Raw genomic sequence first — 19,232 nt, forward strand, 5'->3', positions numbered from 1 at the left:
TGAAATTGAAAGAATATTGCCTGCAGCCCAAATACTAAAATATTAGAAGCCAAAGTGCGCTCAAAAGCAAGCCAAAAGCAAGTGCTCAAAATAAGTAAATCAAGAGTTTTCTCTTAATGGAAGAAAATTGATAGCTATGGTGCAAACGGATAAGAACATTTAAATAACATCATATTCCTGATAAGAGTTTACCATGTGTGCCATTCAACTCTTGAAAAATATCTATTTGTACATCCTCTTCTGGATGAATATGGGATTTACACCCAGTATTGGATGGTAGCATAACTGGATTCCTACCAAAGAATGCCCAGATATTCAGATGACTTTTAAGTGTAATTTTATGAACTGAGAGCCATTCCTGTTTTGAATGACAGTCTGGGAACAGTAGCAGGTAGGAGAGAGGGGAGGCAAAAATTAGATTTGATTTTCTTGAATTTCATTGACATTTAAATTTATTTAAATATAGCTATTTAGAATTAATGTAAGTCCTGTAGTTATTTTTCTCTTTATGTCCCATTCCACATTAAAATTTGATAATAACTTTTGGAGCTATCTAGGGCTTGCTTTAATATAAGATATCTGACAGTGAAGAATTAAATGTAATTTTAGCCAGATATTGATGTGGTCAGTCTCCCCCCTTTCTAAGAAAGAAAGTCTGTAAGATTTGTAGACATGATGCATACGGATGATCTCCCCATGTATTCAGAGGTCTTCTTCAATTAAAAATGCAACTGAAACATTCTTTGATGTGAAGTTGATAGAATTCTTGATGCAAGTCAGAGAAGCCATAATTCAGCAACTAAAGGAGAAAATCTTATCATTAAAAAAAATCTTTCATCTCTCAAAAAACTTGTTGCCATCCAACTAAACCCACATAGGTCTAGATCTGTGATGGTGAACCTTTTAGAGACTGAGTGCCCAAACTGCAACCCAAAATCCACTTATATATCGCCGGGTGCTGGGTGGGTATGGCCCGCTGGGTGGGTGTGGACCACTGGATGGGCGTGACTACAGAGGTCATGGCAGATGGGTGGGTGTGGCCAGGGTGGGCGTGGCCAGCTCAATGTTGCTCCTGGGGAGAGATGCCTGTGGGGGCCAGGCAGGATTGGGGGAGATCCAGGGGGTCTCTGGTGGGTGGGGTGGTGGGCAGGAGGCTCGTACTGTGGGGTGAGGCAAGGCAAGACAAGGCAGAGTGGGACAGGGCTGCCATTGTCGCAGGGCAAGGCGAGACAGGAGCTGGGGCAGCTGCTGCCTGACACCATCAGCCCCTGCACACAGATGCCAGCGAATGCACAGGTGCTGGAATTCATCCGGCCACATGGGACCTCGGTGAGTTAGCGGGCGGCTGGTTGAAGAGGACGATTGCCATCTCTGGGGCATGGCGCACGTGCCCACAGAGAGGGCTCTGAGTGCCGCCTCTGGCATGCAGGCCATAGATTCGTCACCACTGGTCTAGATGAATTGTTTTGGGATAAATTAGTAACTTTCATGTTAGAAATGAGAATGTATAAATGTAATGCTTAATTTTTACATACTGTAAGAACCATGAGAAAACCTAATGTTGAGGAGTGGAAAACTTTAAAAATAAGTTCGTCAAATCAAAGGATAGCAGTGAAATCATGTCTGGTCGCTGTCTTCAGATCTCATAGCGGTTTCCGAAGTTGTAAATTAAATAAATTATCAGACAACTTTAACTGTTGATGGTTTGTTTTAGTTCCTGGCTATTGCACTGTTTCTTTTCATTCAGAGCGTTTCACTGTTTCCTTTCATTCAGAGCGTTTCACTTTGCAGGTAATCTTCAACTTACAAGCACAATTGGGACCAGAGTTTCCATTGCTAAGCAAGGCAGTTGTGGAGTTGCTCCTGATTTTATAACCTTTTTTGCAGTGGCTGTTAAGCGGTTCGTCCAGTTAAGTGAATCACACAATTGTTAAGTGAATCTGGTTTCCCCCATTGGCTTTGCTTATTGGAAGCTGGCTGGAAAGATTGCAAATGGAGATTATGTGTCCCCAGGATGCTGCAACTGTTGTAAATATATGCCGGTTGCCAAGCACCTGAGTTTTAATCATGTACCTGTAAAGGTGCTGCGATGGGTGTAAGTGTGAGAACCAGTTGTATGTCACTTTTTTCAGTGCCATTATGGCACTGAAGGTGGTTGCTAAAAGAATGGTTATAAGTCAAACTATTGTCATGGTTTTGATCATAGGCCACTCTTTTGAGAGGCTGCCAATAGACTATTACAATTCATAACCAAGAATAAATGGAATTACGGTGTAAATGCTGAATCAGAGGTCACAACCGGTAATATTAAGCAGCTCACCTTGCCGCATAACAAATCTTCACCTCTGACTCCCTATTGCTTCCAAATATTATATCCTTTATTTATTTTTTCTTACATAAGAAATTCAAGCATACCTAAAGACATTCTGTGCTGCCAAATGATGTCCATCATTACAAGGTAGCATTTGTTACTTGATGTTAAACTTGCGGGGAGGAGAATTCAAGTTCATTTCAGGGCAGCCCAATGCTATATCACCATCTGTTTTGTTATTCTGGCAAATCTACAACCTGGGATTCTTTACCCAATATATGTTTGTTAATACAAATTGGCTCCGGTTCAATTTCAGGTTATCTGGAATCCTTTAAAGCAGGAGTCCCAACCCCCAGTTTGTGGCCTGATGCTGGGCTATGGCCCATTGGGAACCGGGCCCCATAAGTGGTGGCCGAGGTGCCCGTGAAGCTGCATTTGTGCAAGCAGCATGTGCATACATAAAATCATCCCCTCTCTCCACCCCTTCCACCAGTTTGCAGAACTGGAAAAATTGGGGACCTCTGCTTTAAAGCTGGTCTTTTAATCTGAGTTCCCACTTTTAAGTCTCAGATTCTTAGATTTTACTTTCTCATTTTTAGATCTGGATATTTCCAAAATATCCAGAATTCTATAACCTTCCAAAGTACAGCCTAGCCCCAAATACATTCCTGGTAGCTCTGTGAATCTGGAGCATTGGTTGTTTGGCTTATTATCAAGGAATTGCAGAAGAGAAATATTGATTGCTTCCATACAATAAGTGGGAGGCTTGCTTTAACAAATGGCTGTTATCAGGGCTGAATTCAGATAATAATGAGTCTTGGTTTTGACAAGGAAGAATAAGCCTGAACTTTATTCTCATTTTTTTTTTATTTTGGAATTTTTATTGATTTCCAAAGATAAACTAAAATACAAATAAAAAATAACAGGAACAAAACATAACAAAAACTACAAACAAGATAGGGAAAAAATTAACAACACTGGATAAGAAAGGAAGAAAAAGCAAAAAAGTGTATATAATAGATATATAGTACAGTTAACACTAAACATACAATGTTTATCCTGTTGACAAATATTATTCAGACCCCTGTTCCACAAAGTTGTAAATTTTCCCATCTTTACTTTATTAAATTATATTTTAAATTATAATCTCTTACAAATATTCCAAATAGAAAATTCTATTGTCTATCAATCAAATCAATTTCTGTTCACTGTAAAAAAACTGTTAACTGATAACCCAAAAGAGTTAAACTAATCTTCAAAACCCTCTGTTAACAGTCCATAGTTGTTTTTAACATGCAGAAACTCCACAAATGGCTTCTAATCTCTTATTTTTCGCCATCTCTGCCTGCTTGGTCAAGTTCAGGATCCATTCTTCAACTATTAGCATTTCCTTTTCTTTCCAGTATTTATTTTATCCTCATATCCTTCTCCTTAATTTCTTCTGCAAGTAATAATAAGAGTAAAAGCTCTTCCTTATAAGTAACAACAAAATCTAGTTTCCTATCTAATTTGAATTTGTCAAGCCATAGCTTGCTTGATCTATGCTTTATTTGTAAGCATGACTTTAGTGTCAAGTTTCACTTTCATTGGGAATGCTGGCTTTTAGGTACATAATGGTTTGAATACACGGTATTTAAACAGATCTAGTTGCCATGGGTGTGTTTACATGTGCATTGCAGACATCACAGCAAATCCTCCCCTCTAGATAGTAATCCCAGTTACCTTTGTAAAGGATGACAAAAGGTCACATATTTCAAAATAATAACAACTACCCAAGTGGTATATGGTGTCATAAACAGAGATGGAGTCATTGCATGCATATAGGGTGGGCAAAGCCCAATGTTTTTGTCTCTATTTTTATAAGTATGACTAATTTCATGAAGAAATTGAAGAGTATCTCCGTTCTGTGGCCATTCATCTCTGTTTCTAGACAAAATGCTGAGCCGCAGTATCTAAAATCGGCTGTGCTTTGGACTGTATTTAAGGTTCTCCACGAAGATCTGGATTCAGATTCTGAACTTCCTATTTTCATGCTTCATTTTTAGGAATAGAAAGAATGCAAGTATATATCAAAAGATTCTCAGTTCAGCCAGTGAATTTCCAATCGGTAATATCTCTCCTGAACTGTCAATAGCATTGACACCATGTGGAGAAGTTAATATTTTTGCTTTAAGTTGAAGTCAGACCACTATACAGTATGTCTTTAGTATTTTCAAATAAATGCTTCAGTCTCTGTCCAAGAAATTAGACTGTAACAACTTCCTGTTCCTCTTTATCAATTCCTCCCCCCATATCTATGCATGCACAATTTATTGTAAAATGTTTAATATTAAGATTCCTACTCCCAAACACGCATGAATTTCCTTCATGCCTGCCCAACCATTATCAGCTTCCACAAATGTAAATACTTCTTTCTCTCTTCTTTCTCTAGCATGCCTTAAAAGCAACAACAGCTGCAATGAATGCAGCCAATGTTGTGATGCTGATAAAGAAATGTTTCAACAGGGCTTCTATTGAGCTGCAGTGGCAAAAGCTTTCTGTTGTGCATTTCTGCAGCCCAGCTGACAATGACAGCTCCTGTCCTCCTGCATGTCATATATTCCGCATCTGTCACTGCTCTTTGAATCCAGAACTGAGCAAATAAGGCTCCATATCCAAGCTTGGTAATCGGGCGCTTTCCCAGGGCTGACAAAAATAAAACTTGCTGAGCTTTAAATCGATTCTGTGTTATCTGAGAACCTGAAGCATTTATAGAGAGCTGAAGTGAGTGAGTGAGTAACTGGATCTGCTAAAACAAGGCAGGAAAGAAAAAAACAACAACAACAACTATTGCTGGGCATTTCCTATATTTCTCGGAGAAAATCCGATACTGAAAATATTGATCCAGACTATATGCATCTGTCAAGCTGATTGTCAAAAGGAATGCAAGGTTATTTAAGTTTTGACTGGAATGTTGTAATAGTAGGAAATATAGCTAATGTGACTCAGGAGTCTCTCTGTGCTGGAAAACCCTTAACTCTCTCGGGGTAATTCAAGCTGCTTTCGGGAAAAGTCTTTCCTATCATTTCAATACTGATTTCACACACATTTGAGGAACTCTGTACACGTTCCTTAACTTACAACTGTTCATTTAGTGCAGTGGTTCTCAACCTGTGGGTCGGGACCCCATTTGGGGTCGAACGACCATTTCACGGGGGTCGCCAAACAACGCAGTACGCCATTTTTTTCCCCTTTTCCTTAGCTGTGCTACTCCCTTTTATTCTATTGGCTTTTGAAAGCCAATAGAATAGACTCTCTTGAATAGAGTCTAATTCTATTGGCTTTCAAAAGCCAATAGGAATTGTCCAGGCTGTCTCTGCCCTGCTGAGCCCACCAAAAGTCCCATTCTGCAAACGGTGCTGCACCAGTTGAGTAGTCCTCGACTTACAACCGGTTGAGTAGTCCTCGACTTACGACCAGTTGGGGGGTTGCGGCATTAAAAAGGTTGAGAACCACTGATTTAGTGACTGTTCAAAGTTACAATGGCACTGAAAAAAAATGACTTATGATCATTTTTTTTACACAAGAATTGCAGATCCCCCCCCCCTGGTCACGTGATCAAAATTCGGATGCTTGGCAACTGGCTCATATTTATGATGTTTTCCGGGTCCCAGAGTCATGTGATCACTCTTTGCAACTTTTTAACAAGCAAAATCAATTGGGGAAGCCAGAGTCAGTTTACACCCATATTACTAACTTAACAACTGCAGTGATTCACTTAACAACTGTGGCAAGAAAGGTTGTAAAATGGGGACAAGACTCACTTAACAACCGTCTTGCCTAGTAATAGAAATTTTGGATTCAGTTGGGGTGGTAAGTCAAGGACTCCCTTATTCCCAGTGTTGCATGGGGACGGAGATGGAGCCCTTGCCAAATCGATGCATTTGGAAGAATAAGTAAAGAATAAATGGGCATGAAATCTTTGTTGTCTACAGGCAAATGGCAAAAAATAAAAATAAAAACAAGTTCTGAAATCATTCAAAATTAGGGGTCAGATGAAGATGGCAGTGGAGAGGGTGTTTTCAGAATATTATTTCACGCTATCACAATTTGAGCAACTGTTCCTCCTTGCAGGCAGCAACCACACGAGTAGGTCAGATGAGACTGAAAGGGGAATGTGTTTTGGGTTTCTTTTTGTCAGATTGCTGCACAAAGTTAGACAACATTAGTGTGACTAATGAAAGTTGGTCTGGGCAGCTGCCCTTTCTTCACCAACTTCAACTTTCTCTCCCCCCTCACCCCAGTTGTTGTGATTTGATACAGTTTGGTTCCTGCGTATTAGAGCAATGCATGCTTCAAAAAGGATTCAGAAGGATGTTGGACCTTGTGCAAGTGTAGCATCTCTCTGCTCATTAAAGTGGTCTGAATGATTTTTGGCTTCTGGATGAGCCTGGAAATAGATAGGGCCTCCATAAAAGTCTCATGAGTTGGGGATATAAATCTCCAAGCTTCATGGCATTCTGAGATCGTGTTTCAGATGGGAAAGAATATCAGTAAAGGTCTTAAACCCATTCTACTTTGTTCTGCTGAGACAGGTGCTTGGCTCCCTTGATATTTTTTTTTGCCTTTGGGATACTTGACGATGAGCGCTCAGAATAATTCAGCTGAAGGCCACCTACATATTAACTGCGCAAGAAAACAGAACAAGAAGCATCAGAATCTCCGGTAATATTCTTCTGTCCATTCCCTCCATAGTTAAAGTTTATAAATAGATCCAATGTGAACAGCCTTGGTAACTGAGGCTTCCCCAAGGGACTGACATTGGTTCAGAGAAATGTTAATGCCTAATTTAGAAAACCAATTGGACATAGGAATGAAGGCTTAAATAGTCTCCCTCCACCCTTCCTTTTGATGACGCTGAAGGTGAAAAAAAAAGTCATTTTAATTGTGTACTCTTTGGTCCGGCTATCACAAGGAAATCTGTTTTAAGCAGCCATAAGGAAGAAAGAAATCGATCGCTAATGAAAGAGTGCATGTAACTAAAGCTGAGATTCCTCTTTTTAAGAAAGGCTAGTTTGGAATAAAAAAATAATGTTGGATTCTGATTGTTGGTTCTGCACTGGAAAAAGTCATGTACTCGCAGGAGTACATGCTATCCTTCCATCAGCAAAAATTCCTTTGCAATGAGAGAATTCTGTTCTATTGAATTCTATTCAATATTTCACAGGCATGAAATATATCCCAAATCATGTTTTATAGGCATTAGTGCATGTTTTCCCACCTTCTTAATATCCAGTTAAATAAACTTAGAACAAAAAGAAAAGACACCTTGAATCAAACCAAAGGCTGCATTAGATTAAAACAACCAAGTTTATTACAGAAGAAGTTTTTGTGCTCTAGAATCTTTTAAATAAAATCAGTGAACTGGAGCTGGGCTGCAATAGATTTATTAGAGCAAACTTTGGATGGAATCTTAGAATTAAATAGGACTACAGTTAATCTATACTAAGTAGACAAAGCCTTAGTTTAAAGAATGTCACTTATCTTTGTTTTTACTAAAATGGAGTAAAGTAGCTATTTATTACTTTACCTATTTGTTTAAAACCACTGCAATCATGTTACCCTTAGGTGATTTATAAGGAAAGAAATATTTTTATAAGTTGCCTTTAGAAACATGATCGCCCTCCTCTATAATTGTATGATGGGTTTTCCCCACACATTCAGGAAATTAGTTTGTTAAGAGTTTCTGGTCACATGGAGAGTTCATGTGATTCATGAAAAAACTTATTCAGATACTGTTCTGAGCACATGGATATTGGCTGGCATTACAGTACTATTCCTCCAACTTTAGGTCAATACCCAGATATCAGTATGAGCATGAATGAAGTTTTTGATCTTCAAGAATTCTAATGTAAAGTGACCTAATCTGGATTTCCCAACGTATGCTATCAAGATAGCTAAAAAAAAAAGGAGTTGGTTAATCCCTCCCCCCATATTTCATATATGTAATCTGTAATCTCAGTGATTACAGAAAGTTTTGGCAGAAGATGCTGTGGTTTACTGTTTTGAGACCAATCAGTAAAATTACAATTTCTGATAATAATCTACTTTTGCTACTGAAAAGCAGAAGCACAATGAGGAATTTAAAAGAGTTTGGCACTGCAAATCCTCTATATAACTCTTCAGAAATCACTTCCACTAAATCAGTGTTTCTGAGCCTTGACAATTTTAAGGCATATGGACTTCAACTCCCAGAATTCCACAGCCAGCATTGCTGGCTGTGGAATTCTGGGAGTTGAAGTCCATATGCCTTAAAATTGTCAAGGTTAAGAAACACTGCACTAAATGAAGTCAAGCTGTGTATTGTGACTTAGACTGATGATCATATCCAATTGAAAACCTAAAAGCCTTCCCCTCACTGTATATCCTAAATAAAGCACAGCAAAATTCCTGTTCCTGATTTCTGGAATGATGAGTGTGCCCATTTCTCTTCCAATAATATTTTTTCATGAGTACTTCTTAGTACTGGAAAAGCATACCTTATAATCGAACTTTTTTCAACAGAACAGTGTAAAATACAAGTACTGAAATGGCAGAAAAAATAATCAAGAGCCCATGATTAAGCAATTGTGATCTGGAAGATCACAACTGTTCTGAAAATGTGCAGCAAGTCCCAGACCATGCAATCTCCTGTTGGCCCTGAGCCCAAATCAAGGTTACATTTTTTTGCCTTGAGAGGGAACTTGGTCAAGACATTGCTTAAAATGACTTTGTTTTCATTTTAGCAGCCTTCTTGCTTAGAGATAATGCAGTGTCATTTTCCTGATAAGGACACATTTGTCTCAGAAGCACAACAATTTGTTCCTCCATCCTGCTAACAAAGAGCCTGAATAGGCTAGAGTACTATGGGATAGTTGATATCTGTACTTATCAGAGCTGTTTTGGAATGGCCAGGCAACATTTATTTTGCTGTAGAATTTCAGCACACACCTTCTTTAATGCAGTCATTCACAAGCTTTATCTGCTCTCACTTGTACTTCTGGAGTGGTATATTTTTGTGATCGTTCAGCCCGTGCAACTAGAGGTCTATCTCAATACTTTGTATATGCAATCAAAACTGATGAGTCCAGTATGCATTCTTGGATCAAAGCTTACTTTTTAGTTATACATAATTGGAAGTTCCTTACATCTCTTCACAATGAATGAATGGATACCATGTTAAACACAAGTGTTGGCTCAGACATTTGCTGCTTTTAAAAATGTGAGGTGAGGAGCTATTACAGTGGCTCATGTGCCCATTTTTTTTTACTGGAAACTGAAGCACTTTATTTCACCATTATGTTTCTCCTGCCTCTAATTAACTAACTAAAGCAAGCCTCACATAATCAATCCTACTGAAAAGAAATCAAACTTTGATAGTATTGCCCTAATCACCCTGGTACCCTACTTAAACTAGTGAAACAGAGTTCTTCCTATGAGAAAGAGTTATCTAGAGTTTCTGCTTGAATTTGATTAGTTAGCTTTATTTAGAATAGGAGAGAGAAAGGGAGGCTCAGCTTTACTATGTGAGTAAGCCTGAAGTAAGCCAGGCTTAGACTAGTCCTTCATAACAAAATGTCTAATGTGCATGTATGTTACCACTGATGCTTATATATGTGTTAGACATTTTGGTTTTAAAAATGATACACAATACATTACGTGTGTCATTCCAAGAAGAGGGCAATGTTGCCTGGCAACAAGGCAGACCAGAAAAGTTAAACAAAATAAAATGTTCCATCGGGTGATGGATTCTTCAATGTTTAGTAAGACCTTGCTTTTAAAACAAGTTTTCAAAATTGAGGTTTTTAAGTTGGAGCAATACAATTTTTATGCTGGTTTAGTACAAATGTCACCAGATGTGTATTTTTTTGTTAAGGAGACGGTTATGCTGCCTTTTCCATATTCTTGCTATCTCTGCCATGTAAGAAGTGCAACAGGAATAGATTAAGGTTTAATGAGGTGAAATTTTTGAAGACATCTAACTGAAAAAGGGGGGAAAATCTATGTGCTGCACTTACTATCCCTACTCTTTTCATCTTGAAAATGTCTGCCAGCCCTATTACTGCCATCTCTCATCTCCCACAAAATGAAGGGATAATAAGTGTTTTAATATATTTCCATTACAATCTCTGGACTGTTCAGTTGAATTTTTAACTAAACTTCAAATCAGCTTTAATCAGATGTCTAAAGTACAAAATGAGTTGAATCATGGCTTCCAAGTCTTCAGTTTAAATCAAATTAAGATTGATTTGCACAGGCCAGAGACTACATTTTGAGAAAAAATGGATGGTCAATTAGTGTTTATTAATAAAATTATTGCACAATCCACCTGATTTATAAAACAAACTAATTTCTATCTGCAAACATTCTTGATCACACACTCCTCTATCTGCACATCTGTGTGCCCACTGACATACCTTTCCCTCCCTCCTTTCCAACATATATACCAAAAAAAGGAACAAGGTAAGGGAATCAAAAGTAACTGCATTGGGCAAGACAGAGAAAAGAAAGGAATAAATAAAACAGAGAAGCCAACAAGTGGTAGTTGGAGAGGAAGAAGCAAAGCAAAGCAAAAGAAAGAAAAAATATTTGTTGGAAGCTCAACAACTTGATTGAGCTGGACTTGGCAAGCCTAATCGTATACATTACTTACATATTACTAACTGTCTTTAAGTCCCACTGAGTCCAGTGACTGTTACTCCCAGTCCCAAAGCACACTTAGGACTTCTAGTCCTGTGTAGTCTCCATGAAATCACATAACCACATAGTCCTGTTTAATGGGCAAGAACCAGTGTTAATGATTTAGGAAAAAATGCTGCCTTTTTCCTTTGTTGAATAAGTTACTTGTTTTAATCTGGTTGAATGTCAGTAAGGCATATCAATTTACAGTCTATTGATTTTGTTCCTTTAGTCTAGTTCAGAGATTGTAATGGTGAATTTCAGGTGTCATGGATAATTATCCTAGAAGGATCAATGTTCTGGATGGAAAAGCCTGGCTCTGGGGAAGTGTCACCCAAAATAACACACTAGCAAAAATAATCCAGCATATTGGAGAACTGAAATTCTATTTTAATCATAGCTGTAAAATTATTTAAAATTTTATTATTCAGATACATTTCACATGTCACTTTAATTGTACACTGGAGATATGTCAAGCCTCCTAACAGTATCCAAGAAAGCATGGTTTTCACAAAGACTTGTTCAGTTACACTACGGAATCTTGGAACTTGGATATTTGTGCATTTTGTCCTTTTTTAAAAAATAACTGATTGCATTCAAATAGTCCTCCTTGATGCCTTCAATCTTTATAATTTCTTTTGATTTGGGCAGAAACTGAGACACAAACAGAACATATCTTCTTGTTCTGCAGTCTCCTTCAAACATCCATTTTCACTACATTTTATAGAGGATTTCAGTACATTTTATTTGAAGGGAAAGAATATTTAGGGAATTGTCCGGCTTGCAAGCACCATAAATGCGGGTGATTAACTGCTGTGCAAAACAAAACAAACAACATCATCATCATCAACAACAACAATAACAAAAAAACAGTACTAAGAGGGCTTTGGCCTGATCCAGGTGGTGTCTTGTTGTGTTTGCAGCCTGTGTGTTATTGCTGTAATTAAAACTGCTGAGCTTCAGTAGATCTGTGGGAAAATAAAGGCAGTACAAGAAGAGCTTTAATAGATTACATGAAACCACATCAAAGCTTTATCCCTCTACTGCATTTTATATAACAGGGCGCGATGTCTTGATGGTTAAAGATGCTGAGTTTGTCAGCTGCAGTTTGAGTTTGAGACCTGAATGCCATGTGATAAGATAAGCTCCCTTTACTTGCCTCAGCTCCTGCCCATCTAGCAGTTCAAAAGCATGCAAATGCAAGTAGATAAATAGGTACCACTTTGGTGGGAAGGTAACAGCATTCTGTGCGCCTCTGGCATATAGCCATGCTGGCCACATGATCATGGAAATTATCTTCGGACAACGCTGGCTCCCTTGGCCAAGAGACGGAGATGAGCACTGTATCCCAGAGTCGGAAAGGACTGACAGGGAAACTTTTTTCCTTTCTGTATAGGTGTGACCTTCCCTTTTTCCTTCTTTCAGGCAGCAAATTCCTTTATCCTTTCCCCCTCAAGCCAATACTGAGAGTTATATTGATTGTGTAAGTTCTTTTTCAACACAATCTTTGGATAAGCAGGTCTGCTTCATTAACACCAGTAATCCATCTGACATTCCAATCCAAGTCAAGTCTTTGAACCTTTTTGTCTGATCTCATAGATTGTGCATGATGGAGTTATGCTGGGAGGTGGGAGAGGGCAAACCCAAGTTGCTGAGGAATATTAATATTTGACACCATTTGTACTCCTTCAGGGAGTGGGTGTTATCCTGTGAGTTCACTGATAACTAATAGGAAATGAGCATATCACTGCATATTTCTGTTCCCATCTGTTGTGTTAGCTAAAACTCTCATGCTGAGTCCCCCTTTGAATCCAGTTTTTGATTTAAATGCACATGTGTGAGAGAGATGGTTGGCTGAACTATTCAGTTCTGCTCTGGGTTGAGTCCCATTCCAGTTCCTGAAGGCTGGGAGCTGCCTGTAGTTAAGAGCTAGCAGCATCTTCCTGTCTGCTTTGATGCATCCATATGTTTTCTGTTTCAGTCTTCTTGGAACTGTAAGGCTCTGCCTTTATAAATTGTGCAACTGCTGTGTTTTATGCCTTTTCAGAATTAGGCTCTTCTAGAGATTTTAAATTTTAGAAGAAAATCCTCCGCAGAATTTTCACGTTAAAAATATACACATGGCGATCACTGGACTTTTCTTAGTGCTATAATGTGAAAAGGGTATATAGTGTGAATAGGAGTGTATTTTATTTATGAGACTTATATACCGCTTTAAGTGCAAGCGCTTTAAGTGCAAGCACTCTCTAAGTGGTGTACACCAGTAAGCAATGTATATATATATATTTACATTGCCCCCAACAATCTGGGGGCAATGTAATGCATTTTACCTACCCCGAAAGGATGGAAGGCTGAGTCAACCTTGAGCCGGTGAGATTTGTATAATGTGCAAGGTGTTTGATGTTATCAGAGATGCGGGACATTTGAAAAGCAGATTTTCTTTTGCCATCTACTTTTTTAGCACTTTCATGGAAGCCATTTTAAATATCTACTACTTGACAGGAATCTTTTCAATACATATGAATTATATATGTCTTGTGGGCAGACAGATCTAATACAATTACTGTCAATATATAGTCTGATCTATATCATATAATCATACAGTTTCCTCTTAGGATTCAGATAAAATAGCATTGCAAAACCTGATATAAAATAAATACTAGCTTAAATTTGCAGATAAATATAAATATTTATCTATTTTGTGTGCTATATTTTTGTCTTCTCATTGTTTCTCCAAGTAGAGTATCTCAGGCTAGTTTACATAATTTTTGATTTACCTATTAATCTCAGCCTCTTTCCCCATCTCTTTTCAAATATCCTGAGAGATATATTTGACTGAAACAGAGATTAAGGAAAACTTTCTCAAAGTCTCCCATTGCAATGCTGTAGAAGATTGATTTAAATCTGGGTCTCTCAAAATTGTTGAGATTATATTTGCATAACTTAAGTATTTAACCTGATTTCCTTGAGTTTACAGGATAAACTAATATGTGGTTGTTTTCTATAAAGACATGTCACATATATATGATTAACTCTAGACCAGGGCCCCCCAACCCCTGGTCCATGACCCAATACTGGTCCACGGCATGCCAGCAACTGGTCTGCACAAACAAGCAATGCCCCACCTGTGGGATAAAGGCAGCACACAAAACCATACACCCTCTGGTCCACGGAAAAATCTCTCTCCATGGAACTGGTCCCTGGTGCCCCAAAGGTTGGAGACCTCTGCTTTAGACCAAGTAAAACACATTGAACTTGTTTTACTTGGTCTAGAGTTTAATGCATTTACTTGGTCTAGTGTTTAATGGATTTAATGAATTTTTTCAAACTAAAAATAGCCACTTGGTGCAGTGAGGAAAGAGGCAATATAGTTAATTATTAAGATCACAGTAAGCATGGAAGGGGACTTTAATCTTTTCAGAAATTTGCTCCTTCCAGGCTGTTATTTGGTAATAAGAAGAAAGCTTCTATTGGTGTCAAAGAGAACTTTTCCCAATGGTTTCCCAATGGTAATTGTGATTTTGCAAGAAAAGGTTTTTGGGGGGATTACAGGAAAGGAAGAAAAACATAGCTTGAATGAGCTTGCTGAAATTCAGTCAATGCCTGATTTGTGCTTCAGATTCAGTCCCAAAAAGTGCTTCAGAGGAAATGGGAAGCAATGTTATGTAGCTTTTTAAAGCAACCACTTCTTTTTCTGAGAATCACATGGCAGCTGAAGAGAGTAACTACTATGCAATCTCAGGAAATGATGCAACAGCTCCAGGTGGACAGTTACAGATAGATGATATATTTGTGCTGCCATGGGCTTTGAAAAACCTTTTCTGAATTATAATGAAGGTATTATACATCCCTAATAATTATATTTGATTTTAAAAAGTACAGTCATTTTACCACAATTTGGCATTCTTGGCTGTAAATTAATTCCAAGTAGTATGTGCTTTCAAAGCTCTGATACTGCAGACGTGTAATGTTATTGTGTGGTTTGTGAGACCAACGGATGTTTATAATAATCAGTGCTTAAACAAATGATGAGGGTTGGATGTTTTCAACTAGTATCTTTCATTTGTATAGGGGAAAGCTTTCAGATATTACAACATAGTCACAATATTTGCTTGGGTTAAATGAACCTAGTTTGAAAAACAACCATTTTGCAAAGTCAATACATACTTTGTTAAAAGAATCATCAAAATGAGGATAATATCCAGAATGCCCAGAACTATACAACTACTAACACTAAATCCTCAGTAAAAACATTTTTAATGATATTTCACATCTCTGTGTTCTGATGAGAAAAAGTCCAACTGGGTATTTATTTGCATTTCTTGAAATTTGAATATTAAACCAGATTGTTCAAAAGATCCTTGCTGAATATTTACATATATTAATCCACTGAGTGTGGAAAAAAGACAGCATAGAAACAAACATGTTGATATGGGTTGTGTCTATTTTTCTCTGTGGTTATAATACATAAAGATGACATTCTAAGAACCTTTTTCTATCAGAATTTGCTCTACTTAATTAACTGTTGTAATGAAATCAAACGGTAGTTTCATTTTATTTACCTTATAAGAAAGAATGTGTAGATATCTAGCTAACTGATCCAAGTTTGTGAGTTTCTAAAAAGATGTCAAGGGTTGGCACAGTCTATTGACTCAGGGTTGGCATATAGTTGAAATTTCTTTCTGTGAGTAGGAGTTGATGCCTGGTCTACTTTTCATGATGTCAGGAAAGCAAAAGCTAAGCAGCGTCAGACCCCTTTAATTTTGGGATGGGAGGACATCTCAGTTTTACAGGTGAATTTGTGAAGTCAAGAACACATCCTGGAAGATTGCAGGGACAAAACAATCAGAATTCATTACCAAGATAACAACATGTATCCACCACATATAGTCTGCAACCTGCCAAAGAATAGAACACAAGGAGAGAACAATAAAGAGAATAACATTAAAAACAAGTAAACTGGCACCGCATTTATTATGCTTTTTAATTCAATGTGGTTTAAAAAGAGGTAAAACATTGAGATGAAAAATGCAAGTAAGAGAAACATTTGCTTTGAAAAGAATGTTAAAGTTACAATTTAGGACAGAGATTACACACTTTCTGCTTATGCTAGGGAAATCTGGCAAAGTAATGAAAAAGGAGAAGTTGACTGGGATCATATCAAAAGCTCAGGAAAAACTGATGAACAGTAACTGAATCCCAAAGCATGGAAAAAGGTTTCTGAAGAGGATGATGCTTACTGTAACTAGCCACCCACTCAGTCATTAAATACCAGTGTTAAGTAGTACTCTTGTGCTAAAATGAATAAAATAAAACTCTGAAAACCATGCTTTTGACGATGCATGTTTCAGGATTACAGAATCAGCTGTTTGCACATATGTGCGTAGGATTTAGTTCAAAATTGTAGGGTAAAATGATTAGGAATTTTGATTTGTCTCTATGCAATCTTTCAACAATCAATCTGTACTAGAGTAGGAAGCAGGAATTTCTTAACAGAAATGAGAGATTGTAGGAACTGGATTATTTTTTTGATCCCTTTCATACCCAATGCAAAACTAATTTCATCCTCTCTGGGAATGATCAATGCTAGGATAAATGAGTACAATTCTATATCCACTATTTTTAAAACCAATTCCCTAAATGCTCTTCTTCTATTCTTCATAGCAGTTTCTCAGGCCCCATAGCCTTACTTCTTATTCTATGGTAATACTTGGGAGAAACATATTTTTTAAAGAAATTTCCAAATGAAGAGCAAAGAAACAAGTTCTTCTTTACTCTTCTCTGCATGAGAATGGAAGAAATCGGTAACATAATCTCTAATTTTCAATAATTTATGTGTAATAAAACATTCTATAGTTTATTGCTTATGAATACACATATATACTAGGGATGTGATAGTTCAGTGGTTAAAGATGCTGAGCTTGTCACCTGGGAAGCTGACAGCTCTAGGTTCAAGACCCCAGTATTGTGTGATGGGGGGAGCTCCTGTCGTTGCTCCAGCTCCTGCCCACCTAGCAGTTTGAAAGCATGCAAATGCAAGTAAATGCAATGTAGGTACTACATTGGTGGGAAATATTTTGAGTGCTTCAGCATGTAGTCATGCTGAAAATGTCCATAGAATGGACATTCCACAGACCACAGAAATGTCTTTGGATAGTGCTGGATCTCTAACAAAGATGAGCACCACCCATATAATCAGAACCCACTGGACTGGGAAAACCTTTACTTTACCTTACATTTGTATACTTTTTCTGTGGTAGCATACTAATAGTTTGATGGACCCACTGTCTATTGACTGTTTTACTTTTTGCTTGTTAATCTTTTTCTCTCTGTCTTTCTCTCTCTCCCTCTCTCTCTTGCATACGCACCCACATACACACTCTCTTTCACACACAATTATTAAATCTAAACTTGATAAATGGTCATGGCTGCTCCCAAACGTTATTTGACATTACCTGATGCATAATAATGCCTCACTTTATTTCATTAACATGTATTGGTTTTTGGAATGTATACAAAATAGATTATATGTTCATTTAACTATTGCTTGTGTCTGAGCAGTCATTCAAGATAATGTATAAAGCTATCACTCAGTGTATGGAGGGGAAGGGGGAGGCAATTAAAGTCAACAACAGACACTGTGGCTACTATTGCTTGTGTCTGTGCAGTCATTCAAGACAGCCAGGCAGCCAGCCCTGAGTTAGCTTTTGTAGGCCACCCGCCATGGCAGCAGCAGCACACTTGACTCCATACAAAGAGCACTAATAAGAAATGGCTGATAAATGAAGTGTCTTGATTAAATTTTACTTTGCCTCAAATGGTGTGTGAACTGCATTGTTAAAAAGGGTCTCTCAATGCTAAGAGAGGCCTGGCTGATTGCCATGGTTATTCTGGTCCTTCCTGATGACAGAATCATGTCCCTATGACAGGAGTCTCCGGAGGCTATTTCTAGTCCTAGACAGAAATATATTCAATTCACATAAATCCAAGTGTGATAACTCTGTGCTCTGCATATGAACTCAATTCTTCTGTATTTCACAAAAGAACTATTTTGTAGGAAAAGATGTCCTGATGCTTTTGCAGAGGGATCAGGATTGCATTGCTTTCTATGCTTTTGACTTTGAGTCTCATGCCTCTCTAATTAAATTTCAGCAAATAAATGTAATTTAAAACCTGTAGCTTAACACAGTTTTCCCTTTATGTTATAGAAAGCAGAGATGAAGAGAAACTGATTGCCTTCCAGATGTTGCTGAATTAAAATTTCCAGCAATGTTAGGCCCAAAATTTGAGGGAAAATTTTTATAAAATGTTTTATAGGTGGCATTTGGATCCCAAAAAATTGGCTTGTATGTATCCTAACTTACAGCCCAAATGTTGGAGGTGTGGTAGTACTGATGCAACTTACTTTCATGTTTGGTGGACCTGTAAGAAGGTTAAAGCTTTTTGGATAATGATTTGGTGGAACATTCAAAAGATTTTTAAAAAGAAGATAAAGTTTACTCCTCAACTATTTTTATTGGGTATTTTTAAGGATTTAGATGTTAATGAAACTATTTTAATGTTGAATTTAATAACTGCAGCAAGATTACTTGTAGGTTTATACTGGAAGAAGGATTCGCTGCCTACTTTAGAAGAATGGATACTTAAGGTTTCTACTTTAGCGGAAATGGCAAAAATTTCTGCTTATTTAAAGGACCATACACAAGAAAAAATTATTATAGTGTGGAGAAGGTGGATAGATTATATTCAGAATAAATATGGAACTTTAAAGTTCCATTTATTTTATGATTAATTTTTTCTTCAGGTTATAATTACTATTTATAGATTCTTATAATATTTGATTTATAGTAGATTTGTTTATATATATATATTTTAAGTTTAGAGAGAGTTAAGGGTAATGTATGAATTTGTTTATTGTATAGACTTTTTTTGTTTTAAAAGTTATATATTGTGTTAGTTTTGTTTATAATAACCCTGTATTTTGCTCTGGGAAGTGGGGGGGGGTAGGGGGGAGGGGAGGGGTGGGATTAAGTATATATAGAAATATTAAAGTATGAAATAGATGGAGTAATTTAGAGGGAGGTGCCGCTCGGGTGTTTCCCCTGAACTGTATCCGAAGAGGGATAAGAGGGGGGAGGAGGAGGGAAGGAAGGAAGTTGGATGGGAGGAAGGGATGAGGGGAGAGAGGAGAGGAGAGAGGGATAAAAAAAAAATAATTAAAAAA

At 37.6% G+C, this 19,232-nt stretch overlaps 1 protein-coding gene across 16 annotated transcripts in view; it reads left to right on the forward strand.

Moving 5' to 3' along the window:
- The window catches only part of BIN1 (bridging integrator 1), a 113,241-nt gene that overhangs the window by 32,715 nt on the left and 61,294 nt on the right, over positions 1-19,232 (forward strand). The window lies entirely within an intron of this gene.

Source organism: Crotalus tigris, unplaced genomic scaffold, assembly GCF_016545835.1.
Source record: "Crotalus tigris isolate CLP2741 ecotype Arizona unplaced genomic scaffold, ASM1654583v1 scf7180000023829.5930981, whole genome shotgun sequence".
NCBI classification, from domain to species: Eukaryota; Metazoa; Chordata; class Lepidosauria; order Squamata; family Viperidae; genus Crotalus; species Crotalus tigris.